Source organism: Haematobia irritans, chromosome 2, assembly GCF_050003625.1.
Source record: "Haematobia irritans isolate KBUSLIRL chromosome 2, ASM5000362v1, whole genome shotgun sequence".
Lineage (NCBI taxonomy): Eukaryota > Metazoa > Arthropoda > Insecta > Diptera > Muscidae > Haematobia > Haematobia irritans.
Genome location: NC_134398.1, coordinates 198473668 through 198494729, shown reverse-complemented (window position 1 = coordinate 198494729; position 21062 = coordinate 198473668). Strand labels below are relative to the sequence as shown.

Below are 21062 nucleotides of genomic sequence, written 5' to 3'. Positions count from 1 at the left end.
TGGGTATATAAATGAGTTAGAGAAATTAAAGAGTAATTTGAGGAAGAGCGTGAATAGAACTTTCTCTAAGAAGTATATAGAAGACAAGTTTGCTCGGTTGAATTTTCTTAAAGATGAATTTAATGAAGTTGTTGATGGAGAAGAGGTCAAAACTTTAAAATTGCAATTTGAAAAACTACTTGGAGAAACTGAGAACATTTTAAAAACTTTAAACGTAAAAGAAGAAGTTGTGGAAGTAGAAAGTTTTCCCAGTATGGCGTCGTTTGACATATCTATGGTGGGCAAAAACCTACAGGTATTCAAGGGGACATTTAAATTTTTGGATGATTTTATTTCGCAAACTGAATTGCTGCACGATTTGTTGAAAGAAGAAGATAGACCCATATTCGTTAAGTATGTCTATAATTTCAAGCTGTCAACCCAGGTGAGGAGTATTTTAGGTCGTTCCAACAAACCAACAACATGGCATGAATTGAAGAAAAGTTTAGAAGAGGCATTTCCGAATCCGAAAACGTTGCAACAGGTTTTAACTGAATTGGGTACTACGGTACAAGGAAGGTCGACTATAACTGAGTTTAGGGAAAAAGTTTCAGAGCTTGCAGATCAGTTAAGTGCATTTGAAATTGGGAATTTGTCGAACCCATCTCAGGAGACGAAGGATGCAATATATAAGGTGAGTGATGGCATGGCGCTTAATGTATTTGTTAAGGGTGTTAGTGCTGAATATCAACCTATATTATTATCGAACATGCCAAAAACTTTGAGTGAGGCAGCACAGAGATGTATTACTGCCGAGAAGAATTTAGATTCGGCAGATAAGAACATGTTTTTCATAAATAGAGGTCATAATAGGAATTTTAGAGGTGGAAGAAGTAGGAATGATAATGGTAACGATAGTAGGTATAGTAATAATAATAGATTTGGGAACAACAATACATATAGTGGAGATAGTCAGTTTAGGCCTAGGGAGCGTTTCGACGATAGAAACAGACGCAACAATTGGCGACATAACAATACTAGTATCAACACTAACCGAAAACAAACCAATTATCAAAATAATAACAATAATTACACGAGGAATAATGGGCACGACGACTTTCGCGGCAATTATTCTCAAAATACCCGGAACCGTTCATATGACGGAAGAACAAATCAACGTTTTCGAGCATTTCCTTATTCAGCCGATGAGGGAAACTACGAAGGCCGGACAATGGGGGAAGCTGTTGCCCAAGAGGGCCAAATATAAGAATTTTCAATATATCGGCAAAATCTAGCGCATTTGTATCTATAAAATGTGGCAATATTGATAAAGAATTAAGATTTTTGATTGACACGGGAGCTGATGTTTCAATTTGCAAAAACCACAATTTTGGCAATATAAATCAAAGTGAAACCGTGAAACTCACTGGCATTACTGAAGACGCAGTACAGTGTATTGGTACTACAACATTGGATTTACATATTGAAAGATTTGTTTTGGATGACAAGTTTTATATTGTGGATGAGAATTTTCCAATCCCAACAGATGGCATTATCGGGAGAGATATTCTGTCAAGATACTTGTGTAAAATAGACTTTGAAACATACACTATTTCGTTTAACATCAATGATGATGAAATCATATTACCAATGAATACGAGACCGATTAATCAAAGCGCCACCATTATACCAGCACGTTCAGAAATGATTTTCCCAATAAGTGTGGATGTGAGAGAAAATAGTATTGTATTAAATAAAAGATTGGCGGAAGGAGTTTTCTTAGCAAATACCATAATACCTGCTAAAGGCATAAAACATGTGAGGATACTAAATACTACAGATGCGGCAGTGAAGATTGACAGCATTGATTGTGAAATACATCCTTTGAGTGAATATGACATTTGTTATGCAAGTCATTCGAAGACACGTAATCCTGAAAGGATTAAAACTTTATTGACCAATATTGATATTGGAACATGTGATCCTGATTCCAGGGAGTCAATTATTGAGATTTTTAAAGAATTTGAAGATGTTTTCCATCTTCCTGGGGATAAATTGAGTATAAATAATTTTTATACTCAACAAATACAAACCATTGATGATTCTCCGGTTTATATAAAAAATTATCGTCTTCCCCACACACAAATGGATGAAATAAATAGGCAAGTTGAGCAAATGAGGAATGATGACATCATTGAAGATTCCACCAGCCCTTATAATTCACCTTTGCTAGTAGTTCCGAAGAAATCTACAGATGGAACAAAGAAATGGCGTCTGGTAGTGGATTTCAGAAAACTTAATAACAAAATCGTTAACGATAAATTTCCATTGACACGAATTGAAGATGTATTAGATAGACTCGGAAGAGCAAGATATTTCTCAACGCTGGACATGACGAGTTCATTTCACCAGATAGGTCTGCACGAAGATTCCAGACCACTCACGGCTTTTTCTACAGGAAATGGACATTTCCAGTTTAAACGTTTGCCATTTGGATTAAAAATATCTTCGAACAGCTTTCAAAGAATGTTAACGATTGCTTTGAGCGGATTGGATGAATCAGCTTTTCTCTATGTTGATGACATTATAGTTTTTGGGTGTAGCTTGAACCATCACAATTCCAATTTAAGAAACGTGTTTCAACGGTTAAGGAAGTTCAACTTAAAGCTTAACGCTAATAAATGTAGCTTTCTTAAGCCTGAGGTAATTTATTTGGGCCATTTAATAACTGATAAAGGCGTGAAAACAGACCCTGCGAAGGATGAAGCAATAAAAAATTATCCCACACCAGTAAATGCAGACGAAGTAAGAAGATTTGTTGCATTTTGCAACTATTACCGCAGATTTATTCCACATTTTGCCGACATAGCTAGACCCCTCAATGCACTTCTGAAAAAGGATAATCAATTTTTGTGGAGCGAGAAATGTCAGAATGCATTTGATACACTGAAACAAAAGCTTTTACAACCAGAAATTCTGAAGTACCCGGATTTTACGAAACCATTTATTTTAACTACAGATGCATCCAACTATGCACTTGGCGCTGTTCTTTCCCAAGGGGAGATTGGTGCAGATTTACCTATATCATATGCAAGTGCTACACTGCAGAAACACGATTTGAACAAACCTATCATCGAAAAGGAATTGTTGGCCATTCATTGGGGAATAAATTTCTTTAGACCCTATTTATATGGCAGAAGGTTCTATGTGGTCACAGATCACAGGCCTTTGGTATCTCTTTTTACGCACAGTAATCCATCTTCAAAAATGACACGAATAAGAATGGATTTGAGCGATTATGACTTCGAAATAATTTACAAGAAAGGAAAAATGAACACGAATGCCGATGCGTTATCTAGAATAGTTTTAAATAGTGACGCCCTAAAAGCTATGATTCCGGATAAAGCTGAAAATGAAAGAAGGATATTAGCTATCACTAGAAGCATGCAGAGGAAAACTGCACATGGGAAAAACACTGACATGACTACCGCAGCAAGTACCACGATGTTAAAGCCTGATCAACTTTACATTTGGGAGTGTACTTCTGTAGCGGATATAAAAAACTTGATGAAACTTAAATTTGTACCTCTAGAGGAAAATAGGAAAACAAAGATAGAAGTTGGAAAATACGAAATTATTGTAAGATGCAGCGATAATCCATCTGACTTACGAGCGAGTTTGGAGAAGCTGACGTCGTTGATGCGTGATCATAAGATACGCGAATTAGCTCTGAGCAGAAACGATAATATTTTTAAAACCATGGCCATGGAAGAATTTAAAATAATATTTACAAAAATGCAGAAACATATGAAAACGGATTTGAAAATTTTAATATACGATGAACCGAAAAGAATACATTGTAAAGATACACAACTGAAACTAATAGATGAGTTTCATAACTCAACACATGGAGGACACTTAGGTGTCAGAAAAACGACCCTAAAAATTAAACAGAGATATATTTGGAGAAATATGTACAAGATGATAAAAGGCTTTGTCCTAAATTGCCCGCAATGCAAAATGAATAAACAGACAAGACACACGAAAGAACAATTTACACTTACCAATACACCAACAACTAGTTTTGAAACTATTTCCATTGATACAGTAGGACCGTTGAGGTTATCGAATCATTATCGGTATATTCTCACGATGCAATGTGATTTGACAAAATATATTGTAGCGATTCAAATGGAATCAAAGGATGCGAAAACGGTAGCAAGAACGTTAGTTGAACACTTCATACTTATTTATGGGAATTTCAAAGTTTTGAAAGCTGATAAGGGCACTGAATTTACCAATCAATTAATGGCAGAGGTATGTAGATTGTTGAGGATAAAACAAATTTTTAGTGCTCCATATCACCATGAAACCTTAGGTTCGATAGAAAGAAATCATAGGGTACTTAACGAATTCTTATTAAATTTCTCCAAAAATGATGAGTGGGATACTTGGATTCCTTATTTTACTTTTGCCTACAATACGTCACCGCATATAGATACAGGTTATTCGCCTTATGAACTAATATTTGGAAAACTTCCTTCCTTACCCAACGATGAAATAAATAAAACTAGCCAATTTTACAACACTGATGATTATGTTGCTGAATTAAGGCACAGGTTAAAATTTTCTCTCGAAAGAGCTAAAGATTTATTAGAAAAAACTAAAATAAAAAGGGTACTCCAAGATGAATCATCAAATTCACTAAATTTGAAAGTAGGAGACCTCGTTCTTTTGAGAACAATGAATAGAAAGAAAAATCAACCGCCATATCATGGCCCATATAAGATACTAGTTAGAGATGGAGTAAACTCAATTTTAGATATTAATGGAATAAAGAAGAAGTACCATAACAATATGTTTAAAAAATGGAATGTATAGAATTGATAAATAATTGAAATGTATGTATTACACAATAAAAAATGATTGAATTGTAATAAAAAAATTCACTGAATTGTATGTATGCTATGTATATATTGATAGGATTTTTAAAAAAATAATTTTTGGATATAAAAATTATTTTTTTTTTCCAAAGGGTGAGGGTGTAGTGTATTCGGTACATTAGTTTTAAGCCAGCTGTTCAATAGTTTAAGTTACATTGTAATTCAAACAGCTGTTTAGTAATAAGTAATAGAACATATGATTAGATATAAGGATTGTTGTTTATTTTTAAGGATATGTTTGAAAAAAGAAAACAAAATAAGAAATGCCGTTATCTTTGTATAAAAGATCAAGAAAAATTAAATAAAGGAACATTCAAGTTTTGAAGCCTTTAACTGGCATTTCAACTTTAAAAGAAAATCTTTTTATTCAAATTGCTGTGGCACTCAATTGTGCCTGCAATAACAAATCACAACATTTTTTTTTGCCAAGTGGCGTTTTTAAGCGCCGGCACCTCATTAGGCAGGCCAACACATTAAATTTTTGCAACAACATCATCACATCAAACCAAAAATCAAAGTTCATTACAATTTTATTTTTTAGGAATCTGCACAGAAAAAAAGGTGTCTTGTTAATTTTAGGACCAGTTTAACTTCCACATAGTTCAAAAAATTTACTGTAATATAGTTCATTTTTCGTAACCACTGCGAAAATTAACTTAGCTAAAGGAAAACTTATAAAAATTCAGTAAATGTTTTTTAGTTCACTAACTACGAAATGGGACGGATTTTTCCTTAAATAAATTTCCAATACAATAGTTAATGCATCGTTGATTGTATTATAAAAAGACATAGGCAATATAAAAATCTTACTACGAAATGTGGACAATTTACTAAGAAAAATTTTTGTATGGAAAAAAATTTTTATAGTAAAAATTAACTTAACCACAGTACCGATTCGTATGGCGGCTTCCTACAGCTTATTTCGGTTTTTACTATAAGTTGGAGTATATTTCCTCACATTGAAAATTTTAGATAAAGTAGAATAAAAAGTAGTTAATTTAATCCTTGACGGGTGTATATAATTTTTTATGGATTCCTCGTAAATTTTGAATATATTTTACCTTATCCTATAGATAGAATACCAACTAATCAATAAACGTGATACTGGAAATTGAAGTGAGAAGAAATTATGAAATTATTGCATCATCTTTTTTTTTTGTTTGTGTTTGTTATTGCGATGATGTTATGGAATGTGTGTTGTTGGTATCTTTTGTGGTGATAGTTGTTTTGTTGCAATAGCGAGATCAGAAAGGGATCATGTGTGTGTGGAGTTGTTTTTCTTTACATATGTGTCCTTTATGACTATTTGTGTCTTTGAGTTTTATTGGTGCATTCAGTTCTGTTGATGCATTTATGAAGCGCACACGTGGTGCGCTTGCGTGCGGTATTTGTGTTTATTAATAAAAATACATTTATTTCGTAACATTTTAGAAACTGATAAGTGAATGGTGTGATGTTAGAGAAAACAAAAACAGTTTATATTGATAAAAAATAAATAACTCTAAAATAAATCACATATTAAGAAACTGTATATTTCTATTAATAATTTAAAATTAGTGCGGTTTTAAATTGGTTTACATAAAAATATTCATAATGAGTGGTAATAAAATGATCTATATTTACTCTACATCTGGATCACAGTACAATTTTTTGAGTCTATATTTTTATGTTATAGCGAGTCCTTAAGGTGTGTACTAAGTTCGAGTTTAGGTGCTAAAATCAGAAATAAATCAGTAAGAAAAGTATAAAATTATACGCCTTCGATGCAAATTTAAATATAACTTGATGGAGAATAGCTCGAAACAAGTTTTTTATAAAGTTTATATTCTTTAAATGGATTACACGATTAAGAACAGAAAATCGTTTTTAAGCTTATGTAGAACGCTGTTTTTTAATTTAATATGATGAATTGTTTTCAAGTTATTCCAATATATAGCGGAAGTCCCTTAATTTTGAACATAACCGTATATCTCAAAAAGTCGAGCTCTTAAAAAAACAAGTGTAAATTTGGATTCAGCAACCTCAAATTACTAAAAATTTGATATAAATTTTAAATGAACACAAAAACGGTTCAATTTTGTTCCCATATATTTCTAAAGAAAACTAATCATGAAAAATTGGGATTTTAGCCACTAAACTCGAACTTAATATCCACCATAAATACTAAATGCTATATTGACAAGTGGAAATTATATCTAATTTTATAATATTTTTATTTCATTTATATTCTGAGAAGGATTTCAAAAATGTCCCATTTGTGCATGGATATGATTCCACTAATGTAGTAATTGGATGATTTTTTTCAATGTGGTAAGTTTTTCGTCCATTTGTAATAAAGCCAAAATTTCTATTCATTAAAAATAATTTTCCTTTGCAGGAAATCTAATGGTATTTTTTGGAACCTTCTTACTGTTTAATGTTATCTAAGCTGATATCGCTATTGGCTCTAAGAAAATTTTCTTGTAAGTTAAAGATCAAAATACCATAGAATTTGATAATATTTTTATAATTCATATACCTTTTTAACTTCAGAGGCTTATGACGCAAATCCACACAACAAAAACTAGCGAAATCGGTGAAATTGGACAAAAATGAAATGAAAATAGCAACTTATGGCATATATCTTTCATATGGATAGAAAATGGAAATTGATATTAATTAGTTTCATTCTACTAACATAGAATATTACTCTTTTGAAGAAGCAATTACTAACTACCGAAAAGTAACAACATACAGCGTACAAATAAAAACATTTCTTTTATTGTATATCATAAGCCATAGTTTTATGTAATATAATAATAATTTTTTGAAATAAAATACTGGTAGTTATGAAAAATTGTCTTATATTGTACGAAAAATTTCTTAGTTGTATACAGGCTTGTTGTACCTTTAATTCCTCAATTTATTTACTTCTTTGAAAATTATACTGATAAATAGTTTATTTGAAACCAATTTCTAAATATAGGATTCCCAAAAACTTGTTCGTTTTTCCGGATAGCAGGAATATTTTGAATGAGTGTAAGTACACTCTTCCCTCAGCGTAGTAAGAATGAACTAAAATACGATGCAATACATAAACTTATTTATAAGAAAATCATGAACTTATCTAGATGAAAAAAATCTTTGGCGCCAAATCATGGTCATTCTTACTATGGGTTAGTTCATTTTTCGTAAACAATAGTAAACTTTTTTTTCGGTGTGGAAACCGTAGTTTTTATCCAAGTTACCTGAAAATTGAAATCTAGAAATATTTTAGGATGTTTTAGTATAGCCACCATAAGACAGATCTCGCGATTTAACTTCTTGGATTTCTCGAAACCGTAGTTTCTATCCGATTTGCCTGAAATTGAAAATATACTGGTATTTTAGTTTCACAAAAACGTGTATCGGATATAGTTTTTATCCATTTGGTAAGGCCTCCATATAGACCGATTTCACTTCTTGGGGATATAGAAGGTGCACTGATCATGGTTAGGTTAGGTTAGGTTAGGTTAGGTTAGGTTAGGTGGCAGCCCGATGTATCAGGCTCACTTAGACTATTCTGTCCATTGTGATACCACATTGGTGAACTCCGCTCTTATCATTGAGTGCTGCCCGATTCCATGTTAAGCTCAATGACAAGATCATGAAAATAGCTTGAAATTGAAAGTAAAATTTCCAGATTCTACTTCTCGTAATCATCGAAATAATGGGGGTGAAAATCTACAGATCTTAGATTTCAACTCAAGGCGTTATTTCATCATTTTCTTGCATATTTACAAGAGATGTTAATGATTCCTTTAAAACTCTTATATAGTCTTGATAGGTAAAATCTTTAAATTTATCTTCGGAAAGTGTACTAGTTGAACTGCTCAGCTTGGTAGAATATCTGTCATGAATTCCCCGTGAAATTTCAAAGGAAACTATAATATTTGATTCATGGTGGTGGGTATTGCTATTATCTTATTTTTTCCAAAAAAAAAAAAAAAAAATAAAATAAAATAAAAAATTTAAAAAAAATGTAACATGAATAAATACAGAAATTAAATTAAATAATTTCAGTATTTATTCATGTTAAATGTTTTTATTTTCATTTATTAAATGTAAGGATATTGGTAACCCATAACGCTTGTTCTGAAATTATAAGAATTAATTTTTGTTGTGCAGGTTATTAGAAACACAATAAAATAAAAAAGTGTCCATAATTAACTTCATATGTAGCTAAAGATTTTTTTGAAATATTTAACTCAAATTATTTTCTTAAAAATACGGTTTTTTAATAAATAAGTGAAAATAAATATCTACCAAATTTCGTAAGTTTGTCGAAAAATATTGACTTATTTTTGTCATATCGCTGTTTGTAAAATTTTCCAATTAATTTTTTTTTTTTTAAAACCTTCTAAGTGATAAAATAGGCCCTTCATCCCTAGTGCCTTGCCTATGAACTCCACCAATGTTTCACATTTCAAGTTATGGAATGCCACTTATAGTCTTTGCATCGTAGTTCTCAGTATATGAAGTCCATTTTGTTGTCATTGAGACAAACTGAACATAAGTTGTATCCTGATATATATATTTTTTTGGTAATACTGATGGTGGCTGTGTGGTTCTTGCAAATGTCATTGTTGTTTGTTATCCAGCATTCTAACATGGATATTGTTGCGCTCTCATACACAACGAAAATCCGGAAACAGACAGAACACCCACATGCAAACACACGAAATATCAAAACTCACGCAATCAAACTTCCACAATAGATGACTTCGTTTTTTTTCAGCTTATGGGCATGGTGGTTTGAAGGAGAACGAACGAAGATCAAAATGCATTCGCTTGGAATAATGCTGTTGGCATTATTGCAAGAATTTCCGGTAGGTATCCTTTTCAATCTCCAGAAAAAAAGCAAAATCCCTCTTAGCATAGTTTAACTCAAACTCAATTCTAACAATGACCAATATGCAGTTGTGTAAGCTTTTCCCTTTTCTGTAGGAGAGCGGAAAAGTCAAGGAAATAAAATCTCGATAAACACAAATCCGGTGTGTGTGGTTGACATCGCAAAGAGAAAACTATTTAAAAACCCCCTAAATCCAAAATTTGAAGCATAACTCTTACATAGAGATGAAATTTGGTAGTATCTGCAATATCATCCATATTTGTTACACTTTGGACTTCAATATACAATGCCATTCTAGCGATAAGTGTGGTTTACTTTTATATGAGAAAAACTTTGTTTATTTCAATGTAATGATATATTGGAAAAAATTTAACATATTGTGGACAAAGTGCTAGGCAAACATCTCAAAATTCAACAAGGGAGGCTTATTTAAAAAATAAAAGGAAACTACAATATGGCTGAGATGTATTGTAACCAAGTTATGTATGCTATCATTTCTAAACCTCTCATTTTGTCGTCGGCTGAGTTAAGCTCAGTCATATTCACCAAACCCTTCGGAAAAAGAACAAAAGTGTTTACCTCTATGGTGTAAAATATTATTTTATTGATAATTTTATAAAAATTTATTTTTAATTTATTTTTAATTTATAAAATTTTTGTGTGATATATGATAACATATACATGTATGATCAAGATCTGATGGGGAGAAGGCGGTCAGGATTTCGTCATTTTTTGATGATCGCAATTTGGTGCCAATTTGCAGATGGTTGTCTGAGGGGCGGAAAGAATCGATGAGGAATTGGATTCGTAAATAGTTGGTACTTATGTAGACATCGGTTTGTCCGTTGATAGTTGATGAGAAGTTCGGTTCATCGATGATCGGTGCTCCCGAAGCTCTTTATGGGGAACAGTAGGCCCGAACATCTCTTTGGGGAACAGTAGGCGCGAAGATCTCTGTTTGGAACAGTAGGCGCAAAGATCTCTGTGTGGAACAGTAGACCCGAAAGTCTCTGTGGGATTAGATCTCTGTAGGGAACAGTAGACCCGAAAAATCTCTGGGTGGAACAGTAGGCTTGCAGGCCACTGCGGGGAACAGTAAGCCCGAAGGTCTCTATGTGGACCAGAACTCCCGAAGGTCTTTGTGGGGAACAGTAGGATCGTAGGTTTCTGTGGGTAACAAAGAGTTCCCCATGGGGAACTGTAGGCCCGTAGGTTTTTGTTAGGGACCATATGTCCGAAGGTTTATGTGGAGAATAATATGCCTGAAGTTTTCTGTGGGAACAGTAGGCCCGAAGGTCTCAGTGCGGAGCAGTAGGCTCGAAGGTCTCTGTGTGGAACAGTAGTCCCGAAGGTCTTTGTGGGGAACAGTAGGACCGAAGGTTTCTGTGTGTAACAGTAGTCCCGAAGGTCTTTGTGGGGAACAGAAGTTCTCCATGGGAAACTGTAGGACCGCAGGTTTTTGTAGGGGACCATAGACCCGAAGGTTTCTGTCGGAACAGTAGGCCCGAAGGTCTCTGTGTGGAAACAGTATACCCGATGATCTTTGTGGGAACCGAAGACTTCTTTGGGGAACAGTAGACCCGAAGGTCTCTGTGGGAATAGTAGACCCGAAGATCTCTGTGGGGAACAGTAGACCCGAAGGATCTCTGCGTGGAACAGTAGGCTTGCAGGTCACTGCGGGGAACAGTAAGCCCCAAGGTCTCTGTGTGGACCAGTACTCCCGAGGGTCTTTGTGGGGAACAGTAGGATCGTAGGTTTCTGTGGGGAAAAAGAGGTCTCCAAGGGGAACTGTAGACCCGCAGGTTTTTGTAAGGGAACATAGGTCCGAAGGTTTCTGTGGAGAATAATAGGCCTGAAGGTTTCTGTGGGAACAGTAGGCCCGAAGGTCTCTGTGTGGAAAAGTAGTCCCGAAGGTCTTTGTGGGGAACAGTAGGACCGAAGATTTCTGTGTGGAACAGTAGTCCCGAAGGTCTTTGTGTGGAACAGTAGGAATGTTTCTGTGTGCAACAGAAGTTCTCCATGGGGAACTGTAGGGCCGCAGGTTTTTGTAGGGGGCCATAGGCCCGAAGGTTTCTGTGGGAACAGTAGGCCCGAAGGTCTCAGTGGGGAACAGTAGGCTCGAAGGTCTCTGTGTGGAATGGTAGACAAGAAGGTATCTGTGTGGAACATTAGACCCGAAGCTCCCTGCAGTGTTGTCAGATTAGGGGATTTTTCCCCAATTTTTTTTCGTGGTTGGGGATATTTTTTCACTTTGGGGATCTGGGAATTTGACTGGGGATAAAGTCGTGATTTGGGGATTTTTTTAGGGATATTTCCACTTTCAATCACAGTATTAAATTTGTTATGGAAAGTATAAAAGCGAAGTACAATAACGTTTATGGGCTTTGGTAGATTTTGCAAAATATTCCTCTCCAACAAAGAGGTAATCCACAAACTTTCTATAGAAATAAAATTTTGACAAAATTTTCTATAGAAACAAAATTTTGATAAGAGTTTGCTGAAAGACATTTTTTTTTTTAATTTTCTATAGAAATAAAAATTTGACAATATTAGCTATAGAAATAAAATTTTGACACCATTTTCTATAGAAGAAAAATTTTGACAAAAATTTTTAAACGTATAAAATTTTGAAAAAAAAATTTATTGAAATATATTTTTGACAACATTTGAAAAAAAAATAGAAATAAAATTTTGACTACATTTTCTACAGAAATAAAATTGTGACAAAATTTTCTATAGACATAAAATTTTTACAAAATATTATAAAAAATAAAATTTTGATACAGTTTTCTATAGAAATAAAATTTTCACAACATTTGCTATAGAAATACATTTTTTAAACATTTCTTATAGAAATCAAAAGTTGGTAATATTTGCGATATAAAAAAAATTTAACACAATTTTCTGTAGAAGTAAAATTTTGAAAAAAAAAATTTTATAGAAATAAAATATTGACAAAATTTTGTAAACGAATAAAATTCTGAGAAATAGAATTTTGACAACATTTGCTATAGAATTAAAGTTTTCCAAAAAAAAAAAAAACAACAACAACAATGAAATAAAATTTTGACAAAATTTTCTATAGAAATAAAATTTTAAGAAAATTTTCTAACGAAATAAAATTTTGACAAAATTTCCTATAAATAAAGTTTTGACCAAATAATTTTTGTTTGGATTTTCTCCAATTTTTGGTAGATTATTATTATATGTTATAATAATATGAATTTTCCTTTGGGGATATTTCATGGGGACACATATTTCAGTAGGGGATTTTTTGGGGATATAATTTGGAAATTTTGGGGATCTCTCTCGAAAAAATCTGGCAACCGTGGCTCCCTGTGGAGAACAGTAGAACCGAATGTCTTTGTGAGGAACAGTAGACCCGAAGATCTCTACGTGGAACAGTAGGTCCGAAGGTCACTGTGTGGAATAATATGACCTAAAGTCTCTGTGTGAAACAGTAAGCCCATAGGCCTCTATGGAGAACAGTAGGACCGAAGGTTTTTATGTGGAACAGTAGATGGCCTCTGTGGGGAAGAGTCGACGCAAAGCTCTCTGTGTGGAGCAGTAGACTCAAAGGTGGCTGTGGGGAACAGTAAGCCGAAGGTCTTTGTGAGGAACAGTAGATCCGAAGCTCTTTGCGGAGGAATAGTAGACCCGAAGTTCTTTGTGGGGAACAGTAGACTCGAAGGTCCTTGTGAGGAACGGTAGACCTGAAGGTCTCTGTGTGGAACAGGCAACCCCAAGCTCTCTATAGGGAACAGTAGGCCCCATGTTCTCTCCGAAGGTCTCTATGTGGAAACATTATACCCGAGGATCTTTGCGGGGAACAGTAGTGTGGAAACGTTATACCCGAAGATCTTTGTGGAGAACAGTAGGCCCCGAAGACCTCTTTGGGGGACAGTTGGCGTGAAACAGTAAGCCAGAAGGTGTATGTGTGGAACAGTAGACCTGAAAGTCCCTGTGCGGAACAATAGATCCAAAGGTGTCTGTGGGGACCAGTACGCCGGAAGGTTTTTGTAAAGAACAGTAGACCCCAAGCTCTTTGCGGAGGAATACTAGGCCCGAACGTCTCTGTGGGGAACAGTAGACCCCAAGCTCTTTACGGAGGAATACTAGGCCTTAAAGTCTCTGTGAGGAACAGTAGACCCGAAGGTCTTTGTGAGGAACTGTAGATCCGAAGGTTTTTGTGAGGAACGGTAGACCCGATAGCCTCTATGTGGAGCTGTAGGCCCTAAGCTCTCTTTGGCGAACAGTAGGCCCGAACGTCTTTGTGTGGAAACAGTAGACCCTAATATCTTTGTGGGGAACAGTAGGCGCGAACTTCTATGTGGGGAACAGTAGGCCTAAAGGTGTCTGTGGAGAACAATAGGCCTGCAGGTCTCTGTTGTACTATTTATTTCGCGTCTGGGAATAAATTCCTCAGACGAAGCCAAAATATAACCGAACTATGGGTGGATCTTTGTGAGGAACTGTAGGCCTGAAGGTCTATATGGGGAACAGTAGGTGCTAAGTTCTCTTTGGGAGCCAGAGAGTTACTTCGCTTCGTTTGTGAACAAACAAAATGATAAGGTTTGCTCATCAAATAGGTCAGCTGAAGATTTGCACCTTCGATTGGCCACCAGAACTCATGTGCCGCTGATTGTAATGGTATGGACCGCCTTAATAGCCGATGGTCGTTCCTCGAACGTATTCACCGACCGCTCGAATTTATTGAGAAAATGTCCTAATGAAAGTACTAAAGCCTTGGAACATTTCGGACGTAGATCGTGACCATTCCAACCATCAGCACACGTCAACCAATAATGGCTTCCTTGCTTCTTTACTACCATACAATGGCCACTTATAATCTCCGGATCCCTGGAACATTTTAGATGGCCCTTCGCAGGGAATGACTAAAATACCGCAGAGCCACTGATGGCTTTGTCGACCATTTGAAAGCCATAATTCGTATCAAAGGTAGCCAATTCGATCTAAACTGATTCTAAATTTTTGACATATTTTGCTTTTGAACAATAAAATTAAAAATGACTAAAATACCGCAGAGCCACTGATGGCTTTGTCGACCATTTGAAAGCCATAATTCGTATCAAAGGTAGCCAATTCGATCTAAACTGATTCTAAATTTTTGACATATTTTGCTTTTGAACAATAAAATTAAAAATTAAGAAAAACTATAACGTTTTACTTTTTTGAGTTATATATCTGCCACCCTGTATAAGAATTTTTATTCCCTATCTCATTAGTTTTCATAGTGAAGTGACCCAACTTGGGGAATCAATTTCATTATAAATTTAGAACGTTTTCCAACATCCCTCGTAGAGAAGAGTTTAATTTTGTTTATTTTATAGCTGGCTCAATATACGTCTAAGTAAGTGCATTGGTTTTGTATTTGATTTCATTTCCAAATTTGCTTTCCGGTTCAGTTTTTCTTGTGCGTTGTTGGATCGCAAAAAAAACTAAAAAAAAGGTTGTTTCGAGTTACTCCCAAAATGAAATTGAGGGTACTGCGAGCATTTCAGCATGACTTTAGTTAAACTTCAAATTGAATTATTGCATTTATTTAACAACAAAAACACACACTCACACTCACTGGAAAAAAAAATAAACTAAAATTGTATTTTACTGCAGAAAGTTTTTAGTTGAACTCACTCACATCTATACTCGTTCCTTTTTTTGCTTGTGTGGATAATTTTGGTGCGAGTGTGTGAGTGTGGTATTGCCAACAACAAAATCGCATTTTTGCAAAATTTTCCTGTGGAGATTTGTTTGTTTCACAAACTATTTTCATTGGCTTGTGCTGCCAGCACTTTTGATACTCCTCCTGATCCTCAAATAGCACTGCATACTCTAGCAATCTGAACTTATATCTGTTAAGTTTTGTTGAATTGAATTATTCAATCGTATTTTCATTTTATATAAACCAACATAATGCAATTCAAACCACTGCTACAAAGTGTACAGATACTGATACAGCATATTCGGCAACAAATATACAATGACATATACTATAGGGATGGCGATTTTGGGGAATTCATTTGCTATGAATATTGAATATTAGGTTATGGGAAATTTTAAGTATGAAAATGAAGAAAATTTTTGTAGTAAATATCGCTGTACCATCCGAGAGCAGATCGATGATTTCAAATTTGGCATGGTGAACAAAGAAGCGCCCCCGAAGTAATGGCAGCATCATCACCCACTGAAATGTAGTTCCATGTTCCCTGTGAAAACGTAACAATATGTAACTTAAAGTAACATCATGATAATTTTCCTTGTCTGGTATATGATCCCACAAATCACCAACTCGTGGATAGACCAAGAATGCAAGGGTTGATTCTAGCTTTCTAAAGCGAGATATTGTTAAAACAATATTAGACTGTAGCTGTAGTGGTGATAAGCTGCAAAGTTAATCATGTTCCCAAAGCTCGAGATTAAATAGACTTCCTACGGCAGACCAACTTAATTGTTTAATTCACATCCAAAACTCTGAACTCGAATCACACCTTAAGATGTGATGCAAATTCAGTGCTACTGCTTTTGAAATGGTGAATATCCGTCCTATGACAAGCCCATGTTAAATTCATCGCTTCTTTGCCAATTTTGTACTACTTCGGCAACCAAAAAGAGCATTTTGTGGCTACGCTTTTTTTTTTTGCTGGTGATTGTTGAGAGCGGCGCTGATGTGTGTACCAGGGCTGCCAATAAAATTTCAAGGATAATCGTCACTTTTTTTCCGAAAAATCGTTATAATCGTCACTTCCATTTTAAAAATCGTCAAAAAATCTGCAATGTTAATAATATTAAAACCAAACTAATTTTTTGGTTAAAAACAAAAATATTTATTTCATATCAAGAACAGAAAATAAGTCTTGTATAAAAATTAAATTTAAACAAGTATATACGGCCGTAAGTTCGGCCAGGCCGAAGCTTATGTACCCTCCATCATGGATTGCGTAGAAACTTCTTCTAAACACTGCCATCCATAATCGAATTACTTAAGTTGCGGTAACGCTTGCCGATGGCAAGGTATCTTAAAACCTCCTAACACCATCTTCTAAATTGTATGTCCATACGTGGTATATATTAAATCAAAAAAGATCGATCCAATACGTATATAATTCAGTTTGGCAAAGTAGACATAAAATTTTGACAACATTTTCTACAGAAAGAAAATATTAAAAAATTTTCTATGGAAATAAAATTTTCACAAAATTTTCTATAGAAATAAAAATTTTGACAACATTTTCTATAGAAAGAAAATTTTGACAAAAATTTCTACAGAAATAAAATTTTAACAAAATTTTCTATAGAAATAAACTTTTGACAAAATTTTCTATAGAAATAAAATCTTGGTCGATTATTTTTGGCTTGAGTGGCAACTATGATTATGAACCGAATAAAATTTGAACAAAATTTTCTATAGCAATAAAATTTTGACAAAATTTTTCTATAGAAATAAAATTTTGACAATGATGAAAATTTTATTATGAACCGAATAAAATTTTAACAAAATTTTCTCTAGAAATAAAATTTTGACAACATTTTCTATAGAAATAAAATTTGGTAGATTATTTTTGGCTCTAGTGGCAACCATGATTATGAACCGATATGGACCAATTTTTGTGTAATTGGACCAATTTTGGTATGGTTGTTAGCGACCATATACTAACACCACGTTCCTACTTTGAACCGAATCGGATGAATTTTGCTCCTCCAAGAGGCTCCGGAGGTCAAATCTGGAGAACATTTTGTATGGGGGCTATATATATTTATGGACCGATATCGACCATGTTCCAAATTACAACCGGATTGGATGAAATTTGCTTCTCTTGGGGACTTCGAAAGCCAAATCTGGGGATCGGTTTATATGGGGGCTATATATAATTATGAACCGATGTGGACCATTTTTTGCACGGTTGTTGGATACCATATACCAATATCATGTACCAAATTTCAGGCGGATCGGATAAAATTTGCTTCTCTTTGAGGCTCCGCAACCCAAATCTGGGGATCGGTTTATATGGGCGCTATATATAATTATGGACCGATGTGGACCAATTTTTGCACGGTTGTTAGAGATCATATACCAACATCATGTACCAAATTTCAGCCTGATCGGATGAAATTTGCTTCTCTTTGAGGCTCCGCAAGCCAAAATCTGGGGATCGGTTTATATGGGGGCTATATATAATTATGGACCAATGTGGACCAATTTTTGCATGATTGTTAGAGACCATATACCAACACCATGTACCAAATTTCAGCCGGATCGGATGAAATATGCTTCTCTTAGAGGATCCACTAGCCAAATCTGGGGATCGGTTTATATGGGGGCTATATATAATTATGGACCGATGGGAACCAATTTTTGCATGGTTATTAGAGACCATATACCAACATCATGTACCAAATTTCAGCCGGATCGGATGAAATTTGCTTCCCTTTGAGGATCCGCAAGCCAAAACTGGGGATCGGTTTATATGGGGGCTATATATAATTATGGACCGATGGGAACCAATTTTTGCATGGTTTTTAGGGACCATATACCAACACCATGTACCAAATTTCAGCCGGATCGGATGAAATAGGCTTCTGTTAGAAGCTCTACAAGCCAAATCTGGGGATCGGTTTATATGGGGGCTATATATAATTATGGACCGATGTGGACCAATTTTTGCATGGTTGTTAGAGACCATATACCAACACCATATACCAAATTTCAGCCGGATCGGATGAAATATGCTTCTTTTAGAGGCTCCACAAGCCAAATCTGAGGGTCCCTTTATATGGCGGCTATACGTAAAAATGGACCGATATGGCCCATTTTCAATACCATCCGACCTACATCGATAACAACTACTTGTGCCAAGTTTCAAGTCGATAGCTTGTTTCGTTCGGAAGTTAGCGTGATTTCAACAGACGGACGGACGGACGGACGGACATGCTTAGAACGACTCAGAATTTCACCACGACCCAGAATATATATACTTTATGGGGTCTTAGAGCAATATTTCGATGTGTTACAAACCGAATGACAAAGTTAATATACACCCATCCTATGATGGAGGGTATAAAAATAAAAACATTTTTATGCAATGCTATGCAATTCAAAACATAAAAAAAAAAATATTTTTTTTAATATATAGTTTTACTTCAGTAAGTGTTTTATTTAAAAATAAAAATAAAGATCTTTAATATTTACATATGTCTTGCCCAATTTTCCAAAATTTGACAGTTTGCAAACATTTTATTAAAAATAAAATTTTTAAAAATTTTCTTAGAAATACAATTTTGCAAAAATGTTCATAAAAATACATTTTTGCAAGAATTTACTATAGAAAAAAAGAGCCAAAAATGTTCTATAGAAATAAATTTTTGCGAGAATGTTCTATAGAAATAAAAATGTGCAAAAATTTTCTACAGATATAAAGGCTTGAGAAAGTTTTCTATAGAAATAAAATGTTGACAAAATTTTCTATTGAAATAAAATTTTGACAACATTTTCTATAGAAATAAAATTTTGACAAAATTTTCTATAGAAATAAAATTTTGACAAAATGTTCTATAGAAATAAAATTTTGACAAAATTTTCTATAGAAATAAAATTTTGACAAAATTTTCTATAGAAATAAAATTTTGGCAAAATTTTCTATAGAAATAAAATTGTGACAAAATTTTCTATAGAAATAAAATTGTGACAAAATTTGTTTTAAAAATAAAATTTTGACAAAATTTTCTATAGAAATAAAATTTTGACAAAATTTTCTATAGAAATAAAAATTTGAAAAAAAAAATCTATTGAAATAAAATTTTGCCGAAAATTTCTATTGAAATAAAATTTTGCCAAAATTTTTTATAGAAATAAAATTTTGACAAAATTTTCTATAGAAATAAAATTTTGACAAAATTTTCTATAGAAATAAAATTTTGACAAAATTTTCTATAGAAATAAATGAAATGAAATAAAATAGTAGAAAATTAATGAAATGAAATGAAAAAATGCATATAAGAAATAAAATTTTGACAAAATTTTCTATAGAAATAAATTTTTGACAAAATTTTCTATAGAAATAAAATTTTGAAAAAATTTCTATAGAAATAAAATTTTGCCGAAATTTTCTATAGAAATAAAATAACAACTTGTTTCGTAGAAATAAAATTTTAACAAAATTTTCTTTAGAAATAAAATTTCAACAAAATTTTCCATATAAATAAAATTTTGAAAAAAAAAAATCTATAGAAATAAAATTTTGCCGAAATTTTCTATAGAAACAAAATTTTGACAACTTTTTCTGTAGAAATAAAATTTTAACAAAATTTTATATAAATTCCATAAAAAACATTTCTTTCTAAAAAACGAAAATTTGTATATATACAAACCCCAAAAATTTGATCAAAAACTTCAAGATATTTTTGTAATTTGGTCGATTTTTGATAAAATTTTCTTCAAATTTTGGTGGATTATTTTTGGCACGAGTGGCAACCGTGATACTAATACTGTAGATGTAAAGTGAGGTATAGCTCCTACATATATGAAATCTCTAGCAAAAACTTGCAATTTCTTTATCTGACTATTGTCAAATGTTTTCTCTCTTTTGGTGGCTCTAAATGTGTAAACGAACAAATTGTTGAACTGAGCTAATATCGTAATTTTTTGAGCAAAAATCGGAAAATCGGCATTTGCTATTTTTTGAGTAAAAAATCGTCAAAATGCCGATAAATCGGCAAAATTGGCAGCGCTGTTGTGTACCATTTATAATCCGTGATGGACTCATTTTAAACCGCACCCAGACTAAAGCTTACATTGCTCATGTTGTTGTGTCCACATCACCCTTTTTGTGGAGAACGTGTTCTACCCAGTCCGCACCCAGACTAAACTCATGTTGTTGTGTCCACATCACACTTTTTTCTGTGGAGAACTTGTTCTATAAAACGCCTTATATCCTTCCAGTTACTCTCACTTTGTTCCATCTTCTGAATTATATTTCTCGTAGAGAAATGTCCAATTTCATCTTTGAGCACTTTCCGCCGTTCTGTCTAACGGCTATATCTCAAGAATGTATGTTATGCTCGGCATTAAAGTTGTCTTTGTTTTCGTAAATACAGGTATCTGACCTACATTTCCACACACGGTTCACATATTTTCCAAAGTACCCATGAGCAGAGAACATCAGAGACATGTAATACGCTACGTCTCCGTATCTTCTCTCTCTCGCCATAATTGTATTTCTGATATAAGTCGGCGTGCCAATCTGCCCTTTGTCTCA

General features: G+C 33.8%; 1 long non-coding RNA gene across 1 annotated transcript; it reads left to right on the top strand.

The window, feature by feature from the left end:
• Nucleotides 1–7153: 7153 nt before the first annotated feature.
• On the top strand, nucleotides 7154–7758 carry LOC142224532 (uncharacterized). Its single transcript, XR_012719168.1, has 3 exons — nucleotides 7154–7232; nucleotides 7300–7384; nucleotides 7455–7758. It is a non-coding gene; the product is annotated as an uncharacterized LOC142224532 (long non-coding RNA).
• The last annotated feature ends 13304 nt before the right edge of the window (nucleotides 7759–21062 follow it).